The sequence below is a fragment of the Labeo rohita genome, chromosome 2 (assembly GCF_022985175.1).
Source record: "Labeo rohita strain BAU-BD-2019 chromosome 2, IGBB_LRoh.1.0, whole genome shotgun sequence".
Classification (NCBI taxonomy): Eukaryota; Metazoa; Chordata; class Actinopteri; order Cypriniformes; family Cyprinidae; genus Labeo; species Labeo rohita.
The window spans coordinates 23,905,043-23,929,622 of NC_066870.1; the positions used below are offsets into that span (position 1 = coordinate 23,905,043).

Below are 24,580 nucleotides of genomic sequence, written 5' to 3' on the forward strand. Positions count from 1 at the left end.
CACTATTCCATTGCTGTCTTTAAGCTTTGCCCTCTATTTGTGCTGACAACCCATTTAACACTCTTAATGTAGCTGGTGGTCTACTGTACAGGAACCGCAGGCTCTGGGAATTCCGAAAAACTATGAGCGCTCTCAATTATTCATCATGGTAGTGCAGGTTTTTCCAGACGCCTGTTATTGTTAGAAACAACCCACTCTTTAACACAGCGAAGACTTTCTCACAGCTTAAATTGATAGTTCACACTAAAATGAAAATTATGTCATCATTTACTCATTGGTCCAACTCTGCAGGGGTTTGTTTTTTTCTGTGACTTTTATTGTTTATATAATGATAGTCCTTACAGTAAAAGACTTTTAATAGACAAAAAAACACTATTTTTTTATTTGTATTATTATTATTATGTTTCACAGATGAAAGAAATGGTTTAAAATGACATAAGGATGAGTGAATGCTGAAAGAATTTTTATATAGTGTACAATACAAGTATGTTTTACAAGAAAATACCTATTTTTTTCAGTGTAACTAGTCACTAGTCTGTGGAAAAGCCCCAGATAATAGCTGACTTCCAGAGGAATTAAAGGAATTTCCCAACTAATAATAATGACTATGAGAATGAGGTTTCTTTTTCTGTGTTGTGGGAAAACCGTGGCTCGGAAGAAAACTGCATTGTTTAATCTCGGTGTAATTTACCTTGCGTGTCAAGCCACAGGCGTGTTGATTTATTGACAGATTGTTACATCACAGCCGCTCAGCTGCAAGCACTAATGCTGATTGTGCAAAATTTTCCCTGAAAGGCAAGTTGAACACTGTCGCCATGACAATATGACAAAATCTTATCAACTAATAATAGTCTAACATCCTCCTGGGAGGTGCTATAAAGGTTCTTTTCCAATTTTGATTTGTAAAGACCAGCGCAGCAGGGATATGACTTCACCTTCTCTGTTTGTATTCATTTGCTTCAGACTGCCTGCTGAAACATTAATGCCTGTCTCAGTTTCACTGTTTCTCACTGAGGCAGGGGTCCGGCTGCCCAGCTGACAGCACAGATTGCACTTTGCCTGAGAGAAGGAGAGACAAGTGAGACTGAAAGAGTGAAAAATATTTGAAATATTTGGAACAAAACATGCAAATCAAAATTGTAAAACTGCAAAATTGTATGCAAATTACTATTATTTTGGATGGTTGAATTATCAACTTGAAAATCTACAGTATATGCTGTAGTCAACAAGACAATGCATATAAACAAAGTTTTGTTTTTATGTGGTTTTCTATTTTACCGATTTTTGGCGATTATGAGCAGAGTAAGATATACTATAGTTTAATTTTCCTCTAACACTCTTTTCTCTAACATTGAATGCTTATGCTTTTATTAATCTGGGGGTAGGGGATTTGTGGACATAGTAATTTATTTTGACTTGTAGGGTAACAAATACTTTATTACTTTTTAAAATTAGTTTTATTATATTTAGAAGTGAAATTGATCGATCGATCAATCTATATATATATATATATATATATATATATATATATATATATATATACACACACATACATTTATTACAACAAAACAAAAAAATCACCAAAAAAGACATAAGATGTCATTTATATATTCAGGGGGAAAAAAATCTGATGACAGATGAGATAAATGTACCCCAAATAATAATAAATGCAATAATAAAAATTTTAATAAAAATAAACAACCAAATTACTAAATGTTTTCTTTTATTACCTTATAAAAGAATATTGAATATGTGGAATAATGTATCATCATCATGTAAATGCTAAAGTCATAGTGTAAAAAAACCCTGTAAAATAGGGCATAATGTACTTTTTTTAACAGGTGTTTTACCTGTATTTTGAATTTTGCACATTATTGTGTTGTGTTTTAGGGTTAATGTAAATTTTTGTAAAATTAATGGATAATGTCCTGGTAAAAAATGACCAGTAGTTTTTAAATTATTTTTAAACAGTGTAACAAAGCTAATTTTATTTTATTTTATTTTATTTTATTTTATTTTATTTTATTTTATTTTATTTTATTTTATTTTATTTTATTTTATTTTATTTTATTTTTCTTTATTTTTTGCATGCAGGTATACAGTGTTGGAAAGGTTACTTTGGCAATGTAATAGGTTACAGATTACAAACTACCATTTAAAATGTAATAAGCAGTGTAACTATTTCAGTTACTTTATTTAAGTAACTGATTACTTTTTTTTTTTTTTTGGAAAATTTTCTAATCTGTTAATCATTCTGAAACATTTAAAACAGGCAGGGTTAAACCTTACAGAAGTACTCAACACTGATTACTGTCAGACTTTCAAAATCCTTCAATTACGATCCACTTGAATTAAGATTATAATAATTTATAATCACCACAGAATCAGACTTTAGCGCCTCTTTTTTTGAGATGAGGTTGAAAACAGATTTAAAATCATAAGATGTAATATAATAGCTGTGATACTGTTTTTGAAATCAAATCTTTGCATGGACAGGAAGCTGCCTTAGAAAAAACATTTAATAAAAAAAAACATATAGATACACCCAAATAAAACGGTTGTCAAATAAACATGTCCAATGCTGTGTTTTTAACTCCTGTAACATTGGTGTTTCATATTTTACAGCAGTCAATGCAATTTTGGAAGAAATCAACCAAATCTGTATGTGTGTGAAAATATTCAGATGTAACCTACTTTGTAATTGTTAACATTTTCATAAGTAACTGTAATTTAGCAACACATTTTTCTCTTAGTAACAATTACAGTTACATTTATTTTGTAATTAAATTACATAACTCTTACATGTAACTAGTTACTCCCCAACACTGCTGGTGTATTAATATCCTATCAGATATATACTGTAATGAACTGTAACATACAGGCACCAAAATGCCTCCCATAATGCCTGAAATGTTGTCACTGTATTTTCCCAGTGAACTTGTGCCAACAAAAGCTGCCAGCTTTTACTGTAAATTTACCAGGCTTTTTATCTAGTGTGTGAGAGAGAATCCACACCTCATCCTTTTGTTTCTCTCTCTCGCTCTCCTTTCTCTCCAGCTTTCTCTTTCAGAGCGAAGCTGAACTGAAGCTAGTGGGATTAGTTCTGGACCGGCTACTGTCGGCTATTGGAACACCCTCTAGAGGCTGCAGAAGGAGAACGCCAGCGCTGGCAGATCAATACAATGGGAGAGAGAGAGAGCAAGACAGGGGGGTAGAGAGGCATAGGGAGGGTAGGAGAAGGAAAGAGAACGAGAACAAGAACGGGGGGTGTCGCCGGGTGAGGGAGGGAGACACAGAGATAGCGTGCATGTGCGTGTGCGAGAGGGAGAGAGGAGGGTGCGAAAGACGGATAGACAGAGAGAGACCGAGTTAGAGCGAGAGCAAGGTGCACACGTTGCTCAGCCTCCTCATTGCAGCCGCGACAGGCAGCCAGAGAGGAGCTCCAATCTAACCGGTGGCAACAATAGACTACTAAAAACACAGCTTGACCGATCAATAGACCTTTGCCAGAAACATTGTGAGAGGGAGAAAGCTGCTCAAGGACCAGGGAGGGACAGATAAGGTGAACATCTCAAGGCAATTACAGCACCGGCTTCCAAAACTAGGTAAGTTGAGCAGCTGCTGTTTAATAAGTCTTCTCTTCTCATAGCGGCTGTGCTGTACTTGAGGGGTCTGACTGGGGAATGGGAGGGGGCTCAGGTAATGAATTGGTTTGTGGGTTGTGCATCAATCAAAACATTATCATTCAGAGCTTCAGAACGATTGTCAGGTTACCCGAGTCACATCAGGGAGCAGACCGGGTCTGGTGTAACCAAACCTGTATTCTTCTTCGGTTACATCATTTACATGCATTTGAATATGCACTGAGTAGCTTTCATTAAAACAGTACTCCAGAAGTAGGATCAGTTTAATGCCTTCACATTGTTCTTTTTAATAATTCACAAGTGCAAGTGCAGAGAGGAAAAACATTGCATGGATGGTTTTATAGAAGTTGCTTTTTTGATGCTATGTTATGATTGCAGAACTTTACTTTCAGTAATATTTGCCAATATTTGCTAATATTTTTGAATAATATAGAATATGGTTATGAGTATAATACTTAACACTGTAGAAAGAGGTGATATAAATAAAATATTTGATGCTTTAGAAATTATATGGAACTGTAGTAACTATACAGAAAAATAAATATAAAAATGGCATAACTTTGTTACTGAAATCTGATTATCACAATAATTTGTCATAACATATCGCTGTGGTATATATTGGTATATTTTTTTTATTTATTGAAAATTGTATTTTTTAAAATGTATTATTTTTAAATATTATATATCATGGTTGATATTACTGTACATACAGTATGTACAATATATTTATTCCACAAAATTTCTCTGAATTTTGAATATCAAACAAAAATGGAACATGTATGCAAAAGTAACTTAAAGTACAGTAAAATATGTAAAATAAGTTTAAAAAATGGTATGTGTGTGCAGAATTTTACATTTTACGATTTATTTGCCATTTTGATAATAATACAGAATATGGTTATGAGTATAATACTTTAAATATTAAAAAGAGGTGATATATGTAGATATAAAATGTTCTATATGATGCTTCAGAAATGATATGGAACTATATTCACTATACAAAAATTATATGTAATAACATTGTAACTAATCTGAATATTACAATAATTTTTCATAAATGACTTCAGTATAAATCTTTATATATATGCAAATAAATGTATAAAATCAATTTTATACATTTATTTGCATATATATAAAGATTTATACTGAAGTCATTTATGAAAAATTATTGTAATATTCAGATTAGTTACAATGTATTATATATATTATATATATCATATATATTATATATATATAATTGATTTTATACATTTATTTGTATTTTTCGATTTATTGACATTTATTTGTATTTTTTAAATGTATTATTTTAGGTATTATAAGTATTATATATATATATATAGAGAGAGAGAGAGAGAGAGAGATAGATATATAGATATAGATATAGATAGATTGATACATAGATTTATTTAATGCATTTTTAGATGTTATATATCATGGTCGATAATAATGTCCAATATTTATTACCATTTTTTTATTATTATTATTAATAGAAAAATGTCACAACGTCTGAAATTTGAATATCAGAAAAATATTTACATACATAATTGTATACAGTAAAATAGACATAAACATAGACATAGACATAAACATAAACATATTTTTCAAAACTTTTGTGCTGTTCAGAAATAGAATTTATAGATTATAATTTGAAATATATATTCAGTAGATTTTGGGTCAGCTCTATTACTTCAAAGTTTGACATACAGCAGCAATTTCCTTCAAATCTAGATGTTGTTTGTTTTAGGAATCGATCAAGAATGCTCTGATTGCTCTGTGCAGTTGTTTTACATATATGTTTTCTGAAAGCCAGCCTCACTGTACCCCAGAGTGAGCAATTATTCTGTGCAGTGGGTAAACTTTCCATCCAAATAGTTGGGGATGCTGTTATGGGCAGATAATGATGTCACCATCCATCCTGTGGATAAACTGTCTGTTTATTTCTTCCACTCCATCCTGTGGCACCTTTTTCAGAGAAATATTCTCACACTTGCTGTCGTGCATCCATTCCTCCTCCCTGCCGGGCTGCACGGCGAGGGATATTGTCGTATTTCTTAAGTGTTTGATTTGTCAAAGTCAGTTGAACATATTGTCCATGGGCAGAGAGTGTCGGTATCGGCATGATATTAAAAATCTGGTGTGGGGGATCCTTTCTACAGATTTATAGCTGGAGTATAAATCTTAACACCTCAGCGACGAGACCTTTTCTTCACCGCGCTGCCATGTGAACGAACGATACCGCACGCCTCCCCACACAGTGTAAGATGAGAGCCCAGGGGTACATGGTAATCTCTCCGTAGGTAGATCACACCTCTCCGCGGCTCATTCCTTCCTTCCTCCTGCTCCTCTTTCATTAGTCTTAGGCATGATTTCAAAGCTTTCCCTGAGTCTGAGAATTCAGATAACGCACTCTGCTCCCACTAGCACGCAGGCCTATCTATTAAACATGCAGCCATCAGAAGGCTCATTCTCTCAACCAACAGGCAAATTTATGGAAATGTAAATCAATAATGTGGATAAACAAACATTCAACTTTAAAATGTTTGCTTCTGCTCAAATGATGGCAAGTGGCACGCTCACTGCCAGGACAAAGGTACTGTGGGAATAGCGTGTGATTGTATATTTAGGCAAATTCAAATGATGTAACCACACAATAAGAAGATATATTGAAAAATGATTTTTTTCTATACAGTGGAAGTCAGTGTCCTTTGGAACCACAATGACTTTCGTTCAGTGGGTAAAACTGTTGAAACATTCCTTAAAATATCTTCATTTGTGCTTCACAGAAGAAATTAAGTCATTCAGACATGAGGCTGAGTAGATTATCCATCTTTTAAAGATTATGTAACACAAGAATGTAATGATAAATCATGACTTTCTTTCTGTGCTAATTATTGGTCTGAAGAGCTGTTGTCTTTCCAACTTAAAATTCGGAAATTTGCCATGTGACGAATGTTCTGACCAATGAGGGGACGATTTGTTGTAAAATGTTGCCATGTAAAAGCGAAAATAAACCAGACAGAAAATATCCCATTAGTATATGTTTTAGAACTATGGAAGGTCGTTTCTGCCACTGAATAATAATAATAAAAAAGGTCATTTTTATCTCACAATTTGATAAGACATTTTTTCTGACTTTTTTTGGAATTGTGAGATATAAAGTCGCAGTTGTGAGTAATAAAGCCAGAATTGCAAAATATAAACTAGCAATGCAGAGAAATTACGTCAGAATTGCGAGACATAAACTGTGAGTTATGAAGTCCAGTTCTGAGGGTTTATATTTCACAATTCTGACTTATTAACTCACAACTCAGATTTTTTTTCTCAGAATTGCATGACATAAAGTCAGAATTGCATGATATAAACTCGAAATTGCGACAAATATTTAGAATTATGAAATATTCTCAATTATGACTTCTTTTCTTAGTGAGTTTATATCTTGCAATTCTGACTTTATAACTCACAATTCTGTGAAAAAAGTCAGAATTATGAGTTTGTTACCTTTTTTATTTTTTATTCAGTGGCGGAAATGGCAGAACAAAGCAAACAGATTCCAAATCTGAAAGTAATCTAAAAGTAATTGTTTCAATAAAACCGTCATAACATGCATGTCATTTTATTGTATAGTAATATTAAAAAAATGGGGGAAAAGATGGCATATACCATATGTGAACCTGGACTACAAAACCAGTCATAAGGGTCAAATTTTCAAAATTGAGATTTATACATCATCTGAAAGCTGAAAAAATAATCTTTTTATTGATGTATGGTTTGTTAGAATAGGACAATATTTGGCCGAGATACAACTATTTGATTATGTGACCCTGGACCACAAAACCAGTCTTAAGTCGCTGGGGTATATTTGTAGAAATAGCCAAAAATACATTGTACGGGTCAAAATTATAAATTTTTCTTTTATGGCAAAAATCATTAGGAAATTACATAAAGATCATGTTCCATGAAGATATTTTGTAAAATTCCTACTGTAAATATATAAAAACTTAATTTTTGATTAGTAATATACATTGTTAAGAACTTTATTTGGATGACTTTAAAGGTGCAAACACCAGAACCACACACCAAATCTGCAAAACCATACACTAAACTAAAAAAATCTAGCAGGAATTAATATTATGGCACAGGTGTATGCAGATGTTTGCTTTTGAGATTTGTTTGAAATTTTGAATACAGTGCTTCATTTTGTGTGTAAAGTTTTGAAAAAAAAGAGGCAAAGTTGAAAATATGTAGAAACCATTCATGCTAGCATTGCTAGTAAATTTCACAAAACAAAAGAAATGGCACTGAATTAAATCAAATGTTTTTGAAGTAGAAAAACTGATATGGTATTTTTTTACAGTGCGCTTTTACAGTAAAATATTAGTAAAATGTGTTTTTTTTTTTTTGGAAGTACAAAACATGAGTCACGTCATAATTTAATATAAGATAAACGCACCTGAGCACCAATATCTTGCGTTAATCATGATTGCATAATAAAATTAGATTTTTCTGATACTTTCCCCTCTCAGTGAGATTAATTAACATGTAGTGGCACGCCTGTGGGTAACCACATAGCACAACTGTGTTAGTCTATGAGGAAATTAATAATTTACATAATATTTCAGTCCAGGGGCTTTGCCTCTGCACAATGCCCAACAGTGACTGTGTTGCAGAAGTTTCCTCTACTCTTGCTATTAGACTGCTAAATGGTAATTAAGCCAGGGCCCCATTTGCATGCACTCCGCGGAAGAACATGAGCGTTTAAAAAAGAAATCGGGCCGCATATATTGGACCACCCGAGGATCATTGTCCAAAATGAAAGCAGGTTGAGGTGGCTGCTCTGTTTGGACTCCTGTTCAACAGCCCATAAATGGCTTTCAAGTGACTATTCTTTTTTGTCATTGACTTAAATACAGCTTAGCTGATGGATCCGTTTACCATAACGCTATGTTATTGCAGTTTGTGTGCGTTTTTAATGCGCTCCTGCTGTTGAAATGACCCTTTTGAGCACTATTGTTCTCAATTTAATTACCAACCTTCAATGTTCAGCATAAGCCAAGGACACGTTAGTCGACAAAAAACGTTGTCGCTGAAGAAAATGATACCATACAAAGGAGGGATTTCTCGCTCACCCCCCTCAAACATGAAACCGTGGTCCGTTCTGTCATAGGTTCAATCTGTTTGATAAATGCTTCACCGGCTCTGAGCCGTTCACCTTCTGAAAGCTAGCTTTAAATAATACCAGGGTATGAAGAAAGCAAGTGATGGAGAAAGAAAATTACTTGAACCCTTGCCCAATGCACATGCACCTGGGTTTTACCTCTCCCGCCACCCTTTTCTGCCTACAAACGGGTTCGAATCTTCCTGCATATGATTCCCAGGCTTAAAAGCAGTCAGTAGGGGGAGCCAGTGAGCTCTTGCTTTGATTTGAAAATGTGCTCATGGCTTGATGACACATCAGACAATGACTGAACTGCAGTGTGATGCTTTAAATTAATGGGATTAATGTTTATTTGGCTAATCTGATTAGTGAGTTAATCGGATTGAACTGCTTCAGAGTGTGCAAGAAATCCTGTGAGTAAAAAACACATTCATCAACAATATTTAAAGACGCAGTGTGCCATTCCCACCCAGAATTTTTAACATTATGAATGTATTCAAACATGTTTTAAGCACTTACTTCGTCAAACGTTGTTCAGAGAACATGTACCCCCACATCCCCAATTTATGTTGTTGACTAAGAAAATAGCATGTTTGTCTCAGTCGGTACGCTCAAACAAACATATTGCACTTTTGTTTAGTGCTGTGAAATTGCACTTTCCTTTAAATGTGCTGTGAAAAAAACTTCGGCCACAATTAGCTAATGAATTAGATTGCATACTGTCATAAAAACCCCACCAACCACAGACATGTTAGCAAGCTGAAAGCACAGAATGATTTACGTTTTTTGCTGCCAGGTAGGAAGTTGGAACATTTTGTGGTTGGTATTCAAGAAAAAAAAAATTGCAACAAGTCAGCATTTTGGGATTTTGTATGTTTTTATATGTATTTACATGTAGCCTGACAGTTTTAGATAAATTTCCAACTACTGGCATATTGAAAGGCTTTGCTGAGCCAAAGAAAATCAGCAATCAATATAGGCCCAAAAAAGCACTGTTATATAGTGCTCAGTGACAAAAAACATTTGACTTATCAGCTCACATTCGATCAGGGCCAGCTAACAGGGCGATTGATTGCTCTGTAAAGCTCTGGAGGAAATGGAAGAAATGAATAAATCAGGAGTGATTTACAAACACACAGATAAGAGCCAGGTATTTCTTAAGTCCTATCAGGAGCGGACAAGTGCATGGATCTATTGTGTGTGTATTGTAAAAGGAGAAGCATCTAAGGCCCTTTCCACATGAACGTGTATTTTCAAAACCGCAGCTCTTTCTATGCGCTTTAAGCCGTTCATCCACACGCGAGCGCAGTATCAGGTCACTGAAACCGAAACTCCTGCTACGCTGAAGATTTTCTGAAACTCTGGTTGCAGCTGGTGTTGTGTTTGCTGGTGAGACCGGAAATTTTGGCTTTTTGACATTGCAAGTGTGGCCTGCTAAACAAAAACAATAGAAAACATCACAGAATTTGTAATGGTTTTACTGGTCATAATGTGGATCGTACTGGTTTTAATGGAAACTGTAATGGTGCCTGTTGGTCTCTACTGGTAATTGGTTGCCTTTTATTGGTAGCTTGTTAAAATATGTCCCAAATCTCACTACAGGAAACCATTGTTAATGGTTTTAATGGTTAAAAGTTGATTTATAATGTTTGTGGTATTTTTTCTCTGACTGTTATTTCTGTGACGGTTTCTACTGTTTTTTTCAGCAGGGTGGTAAGGGTCATATTGCCACCTGTTGGTTTGGCATCATCTTGACAGCGCTTCATAACATGTTTTTGCGTTTTCATGTTGACATGTTTTTTTAATTTATTCCTCCAAAGGAGGAAAAACTCCTTTATTAAAATACCAGAGTATGTGTGGACTAGGCCTAAAAGAGGACAGAAAGTGAGAAGACAGGCAGTCGACACCCAGTTCATCAATACTCAGTAACAAATAAGACACATTTAATTTGTCATGTGTTTGTTGATCAAGCTGAATTGGAATTAATTATTGTGAGTTTACATTATGGCTGGTAATTTAACATGCTAATTTAAGGCAATTCATCATTTTAAATAATAAATAAATAATTCAATTAAAAAGTCAGTGTGGACTTTCTCTGTAGGACTCATCAGGTCATCAGGTAGAGAAGAAAAATATATTTGTTGGGTAGTTACCTTGCTAAGATAGGTACGCAATTAAAGAACACTACAGTTTCTGAATAAAATGCATAATTACTAAACAGATTAAATTAAATCAACCTGATCTCATGACGAAAACGTACCTCTGGCAACTTTTCCGCAAAAAAATGTATGTTTCGTGACATATTCGATGAGAAATGTCCACTGAGTGGCACTAAAAGTGTGTTAGGTTTTTTTTCCCCAGAACAGATGAACGTACATATGGTATGTTTTATGTGGCGTTGGTTTTGTACGTGTCACCGCAGTTCTGACTTGAAATGTCTGCTGAATGGTGCTATAACTCTAAAGCTCTGTGACGTTTTAAAATAACGTACCATCTGCACTGTACCTAAACCTATCCGATAGTATGGACAAAAGTGAATGTAACATAAAAACGCAATCGCAAGCATGTCGTTTTAGCTTGTTTTTCAATCTCTCATCAGCTCTTTCATCGTGAGTCATGTTTTTCACAGGATTCGTACCCAAGGTCCAAGGATTCAATTATTATAAGTGCTCGCTGTTTTAAAGCCTCTATTGTTCATTTCTGTTGGTAACTGCAGTGATATGTACTTATTGGTATGTAATTTGCATCTCGCAAAAAGTTCCCACAGGTACGTTTTTATCATGAGATCAGGTAGAATTAAATGCATGTCAAATTCCCAAATTAAAATAAATAAATTAAAAAATAATAATAATTATTATTAATGTAAATTTTCTTCCAGTTCTCAAATAAATATTATTTTGGCACCTCCTTTGAAATTGCGCCTTTATTGCACGAACTACATGTTATGCCCCTTTATGTGATTATTTGCCATTATTTAACTTAAATATCACGCAGTTACTTTAAAATGTCTTAGTTATTTTCTTAGTCTCTCACATTAATTTTGACGGCCAGACAGGGTTGCCAGGTTTTCACAACAAAACCTGCCCAACTGCTACTCAAAACTAGCCCAAATGCGTTTCGAGGGAGGTCTCCCCGGGTAAAATCGCATTCCTGAGGGTAAAATTTTGTTGGGGTCACTTCAACCCACGTGAAAAACAACTCACGTAATACAACAACTGTGTTAAAGAAGCCCAATTCCCCAGGAAAACCGTGGACTTGGCAACACAGTGGCCAGACTGCTTGGTAGACCTTATTTTAAAATGTTTATTTCTGTACAGTTTTGGTATCTTAAACAGCTGCAATTTGCTTGTTTAAAGACCACGGTCCATGTGGTTTCTGCACTGAAACTGTGATTAAAAGTCCACGCTTTGATCTGATCTGTGGCAGAGTTCAAGGGAAAAAAATGTTTTCTCATTTTTAAATTGTTTGTTTGTTTATCTCACACTAAAGATACTGATAAACAGAACGTCTTGCAGAAATCTGCCAAAACTGGCTAATTTGTCTTTTTGCTAAGCACCCAGTTCACACCTTTCTCTTTTTCCTTTTTAAATGCATTACCTCTCCAGTCAGAGCATTTTTTGATTTGCAGTGTGGGTGAGGTCACATTTATTTCAGCCAATCAGGTTTCCTCCAGATCTTGCACTTGTTAATTGACATGTGATTAAGGAGTAAAACAATTATTTGCTCCAGTGAAGATTCCATCTGTCTTCAATTAGTTCGAATTGTATCATTAACTTAATATGTTATCTGCTCGCAAATTTCCTCTGCTAAACGTTGGGAATGGAAATGTTTCCACCCGTGCTCGCATTTTATTTGCAGCTCTCTAAACGCACACCCTCGGAGACACAGATGTGAACAAAAGTGCAATGTAATATTAATCTCTTTGATACAATGTCATTTTCAATTATTCCTGGTATTCCGACGCTTCGGCTGGATTCGGGAAGCGACATGGTCAATGACTGCTGTCACAAGAAATCATTGACAAAGTGTCAAATCTATATCGCTAAAGGACACAGGGAACAGCAGCTGTGCAAACTAAAGCTTGCCATGGGAGAGAGAAAAAACCTTTTTAAATAAACATTTATCGTCTTTTATTCAGTAACATTCCTTGCCAAAATTGCTTGTATTCATTATTTCAGCCCGAGATGACATAAAACAAATGATTTTATAATGACTTCTAGGCAGTGCTAGTAATTACAGCAGTGGAACTGATTAAGTTCATCCAATAATTAAACAAATATCATTGATTTCCCGCAGAGAGACAGCCCAGCTCCCAGCCACCCATCATCCGCCATCCGCGCCTGCTTCCTGTTCTCCCTGAAGCAATAGGCCAATCAAATGACTGCGATTTGAGAAGTGCAATAAAAGTCAGACACATTGATATTCTGCGCAACAGTCTTTCCTGTCCCTTTGTCAATAGAAAAAGATTGAAAAGAGGTGGTTTGTTGAAAAATAGATATATATCGCAGACAGCCCCTTCTGTTGTACAGGCATCAGCAGATCTGTTATGTGGATATTTGCTCTGACCTACTGTTTGTAGTTGTGTGGCTGGCTCATGTTGGTCTTTCACTCGCTAGTTCTCCCCATCTGTGCGGGCAGATGGATGAACACTCCCACATAAAGTTTTCTTTGCCAATTGCCATCCTTCCTGCTTTGTAGTTAAAAGAGAAAATTGAAGCATTTTTGGATCCATTGTATTTTCGCTAAGCGCTTCAGCTATCATTTCATTGCCTCTTTCATGGATGTTTCCGGCTAACTAATAAAGTCTTGATTTGTCAGCTGAATGCATGCGGAATGATATCAGCCTGTGTCTTATTTGAATGGACAAGTGCATTCAAGTGATCGTCTGGGAGACTTGATCTTTAAACAAAAGCCCACACAATTGCTGACGAGTGTAATATTTAAATAGATTGTGCCTGCTGAGACAGGGAAGAATTGCGAGCAGACTCAGAGATTTACATTCAAATACGCCGCAGCAGGGCTATGTTGTCATTTGATGTAAATTCCTTTGGTCAACATTGTGTTCGTCGTAGAAAGAGCCGTTTGGAGATGCCTCTAGGCATTTCAAAGAAACTTTCAGGATGGTCTTTAAATTGATTAAAGGGATAGTTCAGACAAATATGAATATTCTGTCATCATTTACTCACCCTCATGTTGTTGCAAACTGGTTTGACTTTTTCTTTTGGAGACTATAAAAGGAATTGGATATTCATGCTGCTTTTTCAATACAGTGAAAGTGAATGGTAACTAGGGGCTGGAAAAAAAAATACATTTCAATATATCAAGTTTGACATGTTGTGATTGATTAAGAGAACCACATTTAACATCACTAACGTCAAACACGTTGGAAAGATGACAAAAAGAGTTAAATAATGTAATAGGGCTGCACAATTCCTCGATTCAATTTGAGTATTCGACTTTAAAAAATCAGTGTTGAGTAACAGGCAAAATACCGGAAGTGGCGCATTTCACTGACGAGAATCCATAAAACTATTGGACTGTTTTCCACAGCTGCATGATATGTTAAACCCATTTAAAAATCATAATAAAGCATAATGCTACTGTGAATTTACAAACACTATGATTCAGTTAAATAAATATATGCGATGCAGGTTTAATATATGCGCTTTCATTATTTACATGTGTGAGGGTTACGTACCTTACGGAACAGCTCCATTCACAGTATATGCTGCTCCACATAAATAATCATTATTTACATGTGTGGAGCGTCTCGAACTTCATCTCTGCATATTGCTTTAAGTCTGGTTTTATTATAACGTTTATCTGGGAATGCAACATGCGCCATTTCATCAGATTTGTATGGTGAATCATTTATAAACCTACACAAACACAGGAGAATACATCAGTCCCTGGTGAAAAAAACAGCATATGCTGGTAGGTATGTTTTGATGCTGGTTAGGTAGGTTTTGATGCTGGTTTAAGCTGGTCCTTTGCTGGTTTATGCTGGTCCTGGTTTATGCTGGTCCTTTGCTGGTTCATGCTGGTCCTTGACCAGCAACATGAGCAGCAAGAACCAGCAAAGGACCAACTTAAACCAGCTAAGGACCATCAAAACCTAGGCATCAAAAAGGCATCAAAACCTACCTAACCAGCATTCCAGCATCAAAACATACCTACCAGCATATGCTGGTTTTTTCACCAGGGGTATCTTTCTCAAAGCTAACTGTTCATTGCGAACAGTTAGCATTGCGAAAAATAAAAGCTCAAATCCACACTCGTGGAGTTTACACGTTTTGGTGTCCACATATTCAAGAAAGTACAATGGCTGTAGCATTTCTGTAGTAAAGAAATGGCCAAATGTTAGAGATTAAGTGAACATTTGAATTAAATGACGTTTAGTCAATATTAAACAAGCCAAGGATTAAAGTGCGCAGTAAAGTGTAAAAACAATGCCCAGGTCGTGGCGTCCTCTGCAGGCATTTTTTATAATACATAACGTACATTAGTTCTAATGTTTATAATACATTATGTATTTTAACAGTTTTGTTCAATAAAACCATATAATTATTTGCTTTTGATACTTCATTTAAAGTAATTATTATTGCCTCATTACTATTATATACATACTTTAAGTTATTTTATGGCTATTGTTTACATAGGTCTATTTGAATTACCACCACCCCCCCCCCACCCCCCCAAAAAAAAAATCAGAATTATCCGATTACTCGATAAATTGTCAGAATAATCGAACGATTGCTAAAATAACTGTTAGTGACAGTCCTGTAATGTAATGTTTCAATATTTCACTCACACAAAGATTAAATAAATACACTTTTATTATGTTTATTTAACAAATAAATACAATTTTTGGTGCCTTTTTGCATTTTTGGTTTTTGGTTTACTTTCATTGTATGGAAAGGTGCTGCTTAAAATCTTCTGTTTAACCTGTCATCTTGCCATTCACTGAAGAAAGAAAATCTTACTGGTTTGGACAACATGTACAGATTTTTTTATTTTTTTTTTTTCTGGGGAGGTGAACTATCTTCATTCTCTAAAAAAAAATTAAAAAATAAATGTAGTACTAGAATTTCTGGTACAGTATAATTGCTCAAGTGTTCAACCAGCACACAGTGGGTTCTTAATTCACCCCAGTACTTCCAATATCTAAAAGTATAATGTGATTTTTTTTTTTTTCTTTGCACATCACAAGTGTCATCGTACTATTCACAGGTTTTTTTTCCTGTCAGGTTTTTATCTCATAAACAAGCTAGACACGTTTCCTTCTCCCAACTGCCATGAAGCCGAAATGGGTTGTGCATGATTTTAAGCGGTGTTAATGTGTGCTGGCCTATGGAACACACATCCTTGGAGAAAACATCTCCAGTCTGATTAGTGTTTATAAAATCCAGCCACGGTCTGCACAGTCTGACTTCATATTTCACATTACATTAACCCACCGGCCCAGCAAGACAGTACAATGAGGCTTTTCTGGGCAAGCAGTGTATGTGTGTGTGTGTTACAGAGCTGTTATAAAGGAAAGGACACTAGAATTGGCAACAGGTCTTTGTTCTAATCAGGCTGTCCTGAATAGGCTGTTTCGTTTTCATTTCAAGGGAGAGTTCACCCAAAAATGAACAATTTTGTCAGTATTTACTCACCCTATATGCTGTTCCAAAACTGTATTACCACGGAACAAACAAGGTGAATTTGTTCACTTTATGTACCCTAGCTCTCCTTGGCACTTCTGTGATAGTTCATGAGATAATTAAACTTGATTCTTTTGAGTCATTAATAAATGAATCAATCTTTTGAGTCAGATCGTTCAAATGAATCAGTTCAAAAGTTGCAAAACTGATATGAATAATTTTGTTCATGAATCAGGCTAATCTGATTCATGATCTGAACTCAGTAGCTCAGTAAATTAATAGCTCAGTAAATAATGACAATAGTTAATAACTAGTTAATAACTAAAAAGTAAATGCATTTTCCATCTGTTCATCACAAAAAGTTAACATAATGCTTCATAAGGTATGGGCTGTTTTTATGTTGTTTTATTAATCAATTAATTCATTTAATTTTAACCTCAGCATTCCCTACACTCAACGCAACTTGGGTTATTTGGAAACCCAGCATTGGGTAAATACTGGACAGAACACATGCTGGGTTATTTTGACCCAGCTGGTTGGGTTAAATGTTTTTACCAAACATGCTGGGTTGTTTCATTTAAGTCAACTATTGTTTAAAAAATATTATATTGCTGGTTTAAAATGGACTGGAACTTATAAAAACACACACAGAATTACTAGAGGTAACAGCAATAATCAAAAGATGAACATTTATTATTAATCAAGAACACATAGACAAAATACAAGAAAAATTGAATTTATCAGAATCAGAAAGAGCTTTATTGCCAAGTGTGCTTACACGCACAAGGAATTTGTCTTGGTGACAGAAGCTTCCAGTTGACAGGATCACAAGTGACAAGACACAGATAACAAAAATAAACAAGCGATTAGAATAAATATATGAAAAGACACAAACAATAGACAAATAAACAAGTGATTAGAATAAATATGTGAAAGGCAATACACAATAGACAATATAATGTAAGTACAGATGTGGTATATACAATTATACAAGGGAATTGAATGTATGGAAGATATGTTAAAGCGATAGCATATCTATTATAAATATAGATATGGATAGCAGTATTGCACGTTTTATTGCACAGTGGTGGGGAAATGTAACTGTTCATGAGGTAGATGGCCTGAGGGAAGAAGTTATTTCTATGTCTGACTGTTTTGGTACTCTGTGCTCTATAGCGCCGACCAGATGGCAACAGTTCGAAAAGGAAGTGGGCTGGGTGTGAGGGGTCCAGAATGATTTTGCCAGGCCTTTTACTCGCTCTGGATGAGTACAGATCTTGGAGGGTAGGGAGGGTTGTACCAATGATTCGCTCAGCATTTGGGTGAATACAGCATAGTTTACAATATTACATTTAAACTCATTTAACAAGAATTTTAGACATCAAAAAATTTAGCATTTAAAAGTAGAATTTTAATGTGTATTCAATCAGTCTCTGTAATCATTTTTACCGAAATAGCGCTAATTCTCATGTCAGCGTGTCGCCGAAATCTGAACCGGTGAAGGGCTGCTGTTCTCCAAGGTAACTGCGAACTTCAGACTGCAGCCTGAACAAACTGAAAAAACAAACAAACAGTACTGACATTAGAGAACATATTTTAACATCAAATTAAATTAAATTCAGTATTATAACGAATAAAATCCGTTTATGTTATGCGAGGCAAAAGACGTTTCCATCCTGCAAAACAATTTATTTCATTTATAAATGAAATAAAATGTATACAAACCTTTATTTTGCTAAAGAAATGCAAAAAGAACCAGCAGCTGCTGGGTTGTTTCGTCAGAGACAGGCTTAACCCAGCATTTGGGTAGAAACAAATAACCCAGCATTAAAAATGACCCAGCAACTTAGTTACAGAAAAAACTACCCACCACCTGGGTAAAAATTATAAAAATAACCCAATAAACTGGAATTATTATGTAATTCAGCTTTGCAGTATTACTGTAATATCTTTTTCTACAATTTCAGCAACTGATAGCAATTGAAATAAATTATTACTCACCCTTACATCATCCCAAAACCGTATGACTTTATTCTAGAACAAAAAAGACTTTTTTTTAAAGAATATGTAACTTTTTTTTTCTTTTCTTTTCAAACAAACAAATGTCTGTTTCTCAGTGCTACTGTACAATTACATTGTAATATTTTTAGCAACGCATTGAAAAGGGTCTAGTTTATCTCTAAAGGCTTTGTTCCAAGTGTTTCTACCCAAATCTACACTTATCTGGACATGGGTGAGTCAGCGTACCAGATACAGCCTATGAAGTTTCCCTCAGTACAGGGGCAATATCAAAGACATTTTGTGAGAGGCATCACAATCTTCTTCACAAAGAATAATTCTAACCCTCTGACATATCTTGTTGTGAGGTGAAGCTCTCTCTGTAGGACATCTGTTTGCTCTTGTGGCATATTTGTTTTGCGCAAATGATTCATATGCTGAAATCCCAAAGACAGAAACCAAATGGCATTTCCATGCGTTACGCTCGATATTCACTTGACCTCAATGTGTATTGACTTTGTGCATTGGAGCGAGACAGAACTGACCAAACAAAATGCACAAAAAATGCTTTGACCTTTTACTGTCCATGTCCATATCTGGGACAAAACGATTGAACTCTATATCTAAAAACAGAAAAGCATGCATAATATATTTTGATACTATAAATACGGTATTTAAAATAAAGAACACAAGATTTCCATAAAAACAAAAAAATTGCTCCAGTTTGAGGGGAAAAAAATCATCTGTTCTCACAGTCCAATCCTCAGAGCAGACAGTAAAGAAACTACTTCTTTGTATTCTGTGAACATTCAGCTTTGCCTCTGAGTTGAAATAAGAAGTTATTCATGTGTTCTATTTGTTTATTCATCTATTCATTATAAACTCGATTCTGTCCTTTATTTTTTTTTAAATCAAATCCAGTTTTCACACACTTTGTGTTATTCATCAGCAAGCTTGGAGAATGACAAAATAGTTTATTTTTGTAAACTTAAGACATTTAAATGTCACAAACGATGTTTAAATGCCCAAAAAATGTTTTTATTATATTTAAATGTTGCCCCTTTATCTCTCTATTTTACGTGCATGATGGCTGATATTTCAAAAACATTTAAATGTGTCAAATAATAAATGTTTAAACCCTTTTTTGTTAATTATTTATGTGTTGCCTCTTTTTCTCTCCATTTTACTGTTAAGATTACTGATATTTTAGACATTTACCCACCCAGGTTAAAAAAAGTGCACAAAAATGATTATTATTACTCAATACTTAATATATTACTCAATATATAATTACACTGTAGCAAGGACACCTTATAAAATGTAACCAATTAATCTTTAGTACTTCTTAAGATACTTTTTTAACATACTATTTAGTTAGTCACGTGTAAGACACTTGAACCCGAACCCATCTTTTATACTCTTTTAAATATACTCATCATAGAAAATAGATTTGAGAATGATTTAAAATAGAATAATAATATATAATAAATATATACAATATGTATTTATAGTGTATTGCCTACAAGCTTTTTACACATTAAATAATTCATTTCAAATATATTGTAAATATGGTAATATTCCCTTTATATGGTACTTAATTACATGTTAATGGTGTGTTTAAATAGCACAATCAAGTACACTAATGGTATGTCATTAGCAGCTTTATTTTTACACATGTGCAGCGTTTAGTGATTTATTTTTTATTCCTGACATAAGTGAAATGAGTCAATATTTTAAATATATTTTTTTTATTTCAATAAATGTGAAATATATATACAACAGGGCTAAAGGTACACCTTAAGAAAAAATGTGCTGTTCACTGCACCTAAATGTTTAATTGCGAAAAAACAACAACAAAAAAACATGCATATATATATATATATATATATATATATATACATGTTTGTATTGAAAATTTATGGAGCAACAAATTTTGTGTGATAAATCATACAAGTCATTTATTTTGTTTTAAAATCTTATAAATGTATGAGCTGGCAAGGGGCAAAAGCATAGGGCAAAAGGTGGGGTATACTGTAACATGTGAGGGGCGTGTTGTAACATGACCATATGTCAGCTTAAAATGTTGTCTGATCGAATGAAAAAAATATACACAACAACCTAAAATATTTTGTCAATAATTTAAAATGATGAATTTTTTCAAATAAAATAATGGCGTATTTTAAGAATCAAAAAATGTCTAATTTTTGAGGTTCACAATGCACACATTGCAACCACACGTGGGACGGCTATGATCGCAAAACACAGCTATACAGTATAGTTCAAAACAATGTGGGCAAATAGATGAAACACATTCAGAAAAACACTTCCCTCCCTCCAAACACAGCTCTCATAGAACACGAGGCATAAACTAGTCAAAAATGCTTTACATTTCTTGAAATAATAATAAGTCTTTATTCACCTGTTTCTTGTGATTTCTTTTAAAATCCATAAAAGTAAATAGTGAAAATTACATTGCTAATGTCATAGAAAAGCATAGTTTAATAATAGCGGGGCAGATTGTAACGCAGCGTTACAACGATCCCCATCAGTGCGACTGGAATATAAAAGTGGTTTGTGTCTTCTGATGGTTTGCCAAGCATTAATGAACTATAAAAACTGATAAATAACAGATTGGAGATTAAAATAATAGCAGATTTGTCTCATTTTGAATGAATACTAAAAACTGAGATGAAAAACTTACTTCAGCCAGAAATGTACTTTTACTATGGTCAAATAAATATTCAGCGACTTTTTTCTCTGTATAGTGTTGCTATGGCAACTAGTAAACGCCGTAAATTTGTTTACGCTAGCGTGTGTGGAAATATTTAAACCACGCGTGTTACAACTAACCCCGTGTTAGGTTGTGCCCCGCTCACCCCTACTTTATTTTTACCTGGGTAAGTGTGGTACATAGTAGACAAAAAAGTTTTTTATTGTTTGTAAATGTTGTCCTAGTGTTTTTCTTTCATCATTATTTGCCTATTAAATTAGCATTCTCACGAATTGGATTAGTGTACTCGTACCATTGCCATTGTGCTGCTTTTCTTGCTATTTTACATGGTGCCCCCCTGGGTGAGGTGCTGCCCCCTCCTAGACATGGTGCCCCTGGGCACGTTCCCAAACACCCATTGTTAATCCAGCCTTTGGGACAGGAAGCCCACCAACATTTGGTTCCAGCTTTGTGAATTTTATTAATTAATTATCTGCCGCAGAATAGATTTTTTTGTAGTAGCCCTGTGTTAAACCGGTTTAGAAATACATTGTGCCCCACACTTTACAACCTCCAGCTTGTTGCTGGTCACTGAGCCAGTCAAATTGTTAGACCCACAAGATGCTGAAATCACCATACTGAAGATGAGAAGACATCTGTCTATTGAGATAAGGCACAAACCATTTCAGAGCAGAATGGCAATGTTCAGTGCACAGGCACAGGGTGGTTTAAAAAGCAAGAAGCCTTTGAAGTTTGATTATTCAAATTAAAGCTGGCAGAGTTAAATGTGAGAAAAGTGAACTGGAAACTCAAAAACAAAAAAACTATTGAAGGAAAAGGAAAGCCCAATCCCCTCCTTTATTTTAATTAGCCTTTTTTTATTTAACTGACAGCATTAGCAGTACAAATACAATGCTTGCATGTGCAAAGTTGACGCTTTCTTTTCCCAGTTGTGCGCTATCCAGCCTACGGAGCCAAGAAGCCCTGAAAGGGATTAGATAAATGTTTTCCGGGAATATTTTAAGGAAACGCGTGAGTCGTGCAGGGGCAGTCATGCTTGAAATTGAGTGAAATCACATATTCAGGCAGACATGTTGGATCACATACACACTTATTGTCAGCCTCTAGTGATCGCCCTCCCTCCTGTGTCCTCTAGCCATTCTTATATCACTAGGATGAAGGAGCAACTCATGGGCTGGAATCGTGAAGAGCGACTATCGCGAGGCACTTCAGAGGTCACTGCTTTTCAAATCTGACCATAATTTCCAGTGCACACCTTTATGGTAGAGAGACCTTCGGACTGAAGAATCAATTATGTTGCAAAAGAAACGGTGAAGTGGAGGATAAAAAAAGAGGTTACATTTATATCATTAAAATCCTTTTGAAGAGGAAGAATGAAATCTCAGTGGACTTCCCGGAGGGTGATGTTCTTGAGAGAAAATGAAATTTTTATCCTGGCTAACGTCATTGCGGTGCTAGTTTAGAGCCCAGCCTCCACACAACTCTCAAGTCCTTCACAACATTCTTGCAGTGCATGCATCATATCATATACGCATCATATCGTTGGTAATTCTGGTAACGCTGTATAGTAAGGTCCAGTTTGTTATTGCATTATTTAATGCACTAGGTATGATGAACTTACGATAAACATTTAGACAAAAAGTTATTTATTAAAATGTATTAATACTTTCTTTAATAATATTATTAATAATAATAATTAGTAGTAGTAGTAGTAGTAGTAGGAGTAGTAGTCATTTTTATTATCCCAAAAAATATATATAAGGTAACACTTCAAACTACAAAAAAAGTTTGAATTGTAAAATTTTGATTGAACAACCAAAAAAAAAAAAAAAAACATTTATTAAAATATATTAATATTTTCTTTGGTGTTATTATTATTATTACTATTATTATTATTATCACCACAGTAAAAAAATAAGGTGATGCTACAAAAAAAGGTTGAATTGTAAATTTTTGGATTGAACAAAAAGTATTCATTAAATATATTAATATTGTCTTTAATAATAATAATAATAATAATAATAATAATAATAAATTATTTTTTATTATTATCATCACAGTAAAAAAATAAGGTGACATTACAAAAAAGGTTAAATTGTACATTTTTGGATTGGACAAAAATGATTTATTAAAATATATTATTATTGTCCTTTATTATTATTATCATAATTATCAACATCACAGTAAAAAAAATAAAGTGACACTTTACAAAAAGGTTGAATTGTACATTTTTGGATTGAACAAAAATTATTTATTAAAATATATTAATATTGTCTTTAATTATTATTATTATTATTATTATTATTATTATTATTATTATTATTATTATTATATTTATTATCACCACAGTAAAAAAAAAAAGGTGACACTTCACAAAAAAGGCTGAATTGTACATTTTTGAATTGGACAAAAAGTATTTATTATATTTGTCAATATTGTCTTTAATAATAATAATAATATCATCATCACAGTAAAAAAAAAAGTGACACTTTACAAAAAAGCTGTTTGGACAAAATAATTTTTATTAAAATATATTAATATTGTCTTTAATAATAATAATAACAACAACAACAACAACAGCAATAATAATAATAATAATAATAATAATAATTTTTATTATTATTATTTTTATTATTAATAATAATATTAATATTATTATCATCACAGTAAAAAAATAAGGTGATACTTTACAAAAAAGGTTGAATTGTAAATGTTTGGATTGGACAAAATATTATTTATTAAAATATATGAATATTGTCTTTAATAATACTACTACTAACAACAACAATAATAATAATAATTATAATAATAATAATTATTATTATTATTATTATCACTGTATAAATATTGTGACACTACAAAAAAGCTTGAATTATAAATTTTTGGATTGGACAAAAAAGTAGTTCTTAAAATATATTAATATTTTATTTATTTATTTATTTATTTATTATTATTATTATTATTATTATTATTAGCAGTTGTAGAAGTAAAAATAAAATAATAATAATATCACAGTAAAAAAAAAAGGTGACACTTTACCGAAAATAGTTGAATTGTACATTTTTGGATTGGACAAAAAAGTATTTATTAAAATATGTTTGTATTTTCTTTATTATTATTATTATTATTATTATTAATTATTATTGTCAATGTTGTTGTTATTTTTGTTTGTTGTGTATACCAACAAATGTGAAACAGCAACACTGGCTCAACAAATCTAGTGAGTCTATCTACTTCAACAAAAAACAGCAGAAAATCTGAGTTGATAATTTTTGCCATTGCTGGCACTAATGGCACATAAATGACACACTTTAGCTATAAAGAGATAAAAAGAATAGCTCTAAAGAAATGCAGATGAATACAGTGAACTACATGAATACCATTTCCTGTCATCTAAACCAACATA

General features: G+C 33.7%; 1 protein-coding gene across 1 annotated transcript in view; it reads left to right on the plus strand.

Annotated features, from left to right (window-relative positions):
* Positions 1-3,250: 3,250 nt before the first annotated feature.
* Positions 3,251-24,580, plus strand: part of tnr (tenascin R (restrictin, janusin)) — a 178,658-nt gene continuing 157,328 nt past the window's right edge. Inside the window, 1 exon segment of the mRNA XM_051134409.1 lies at positions 3,251-3,605. The gene's annotated coding sequence lies outside the window, so the exon portion shown is untranslated.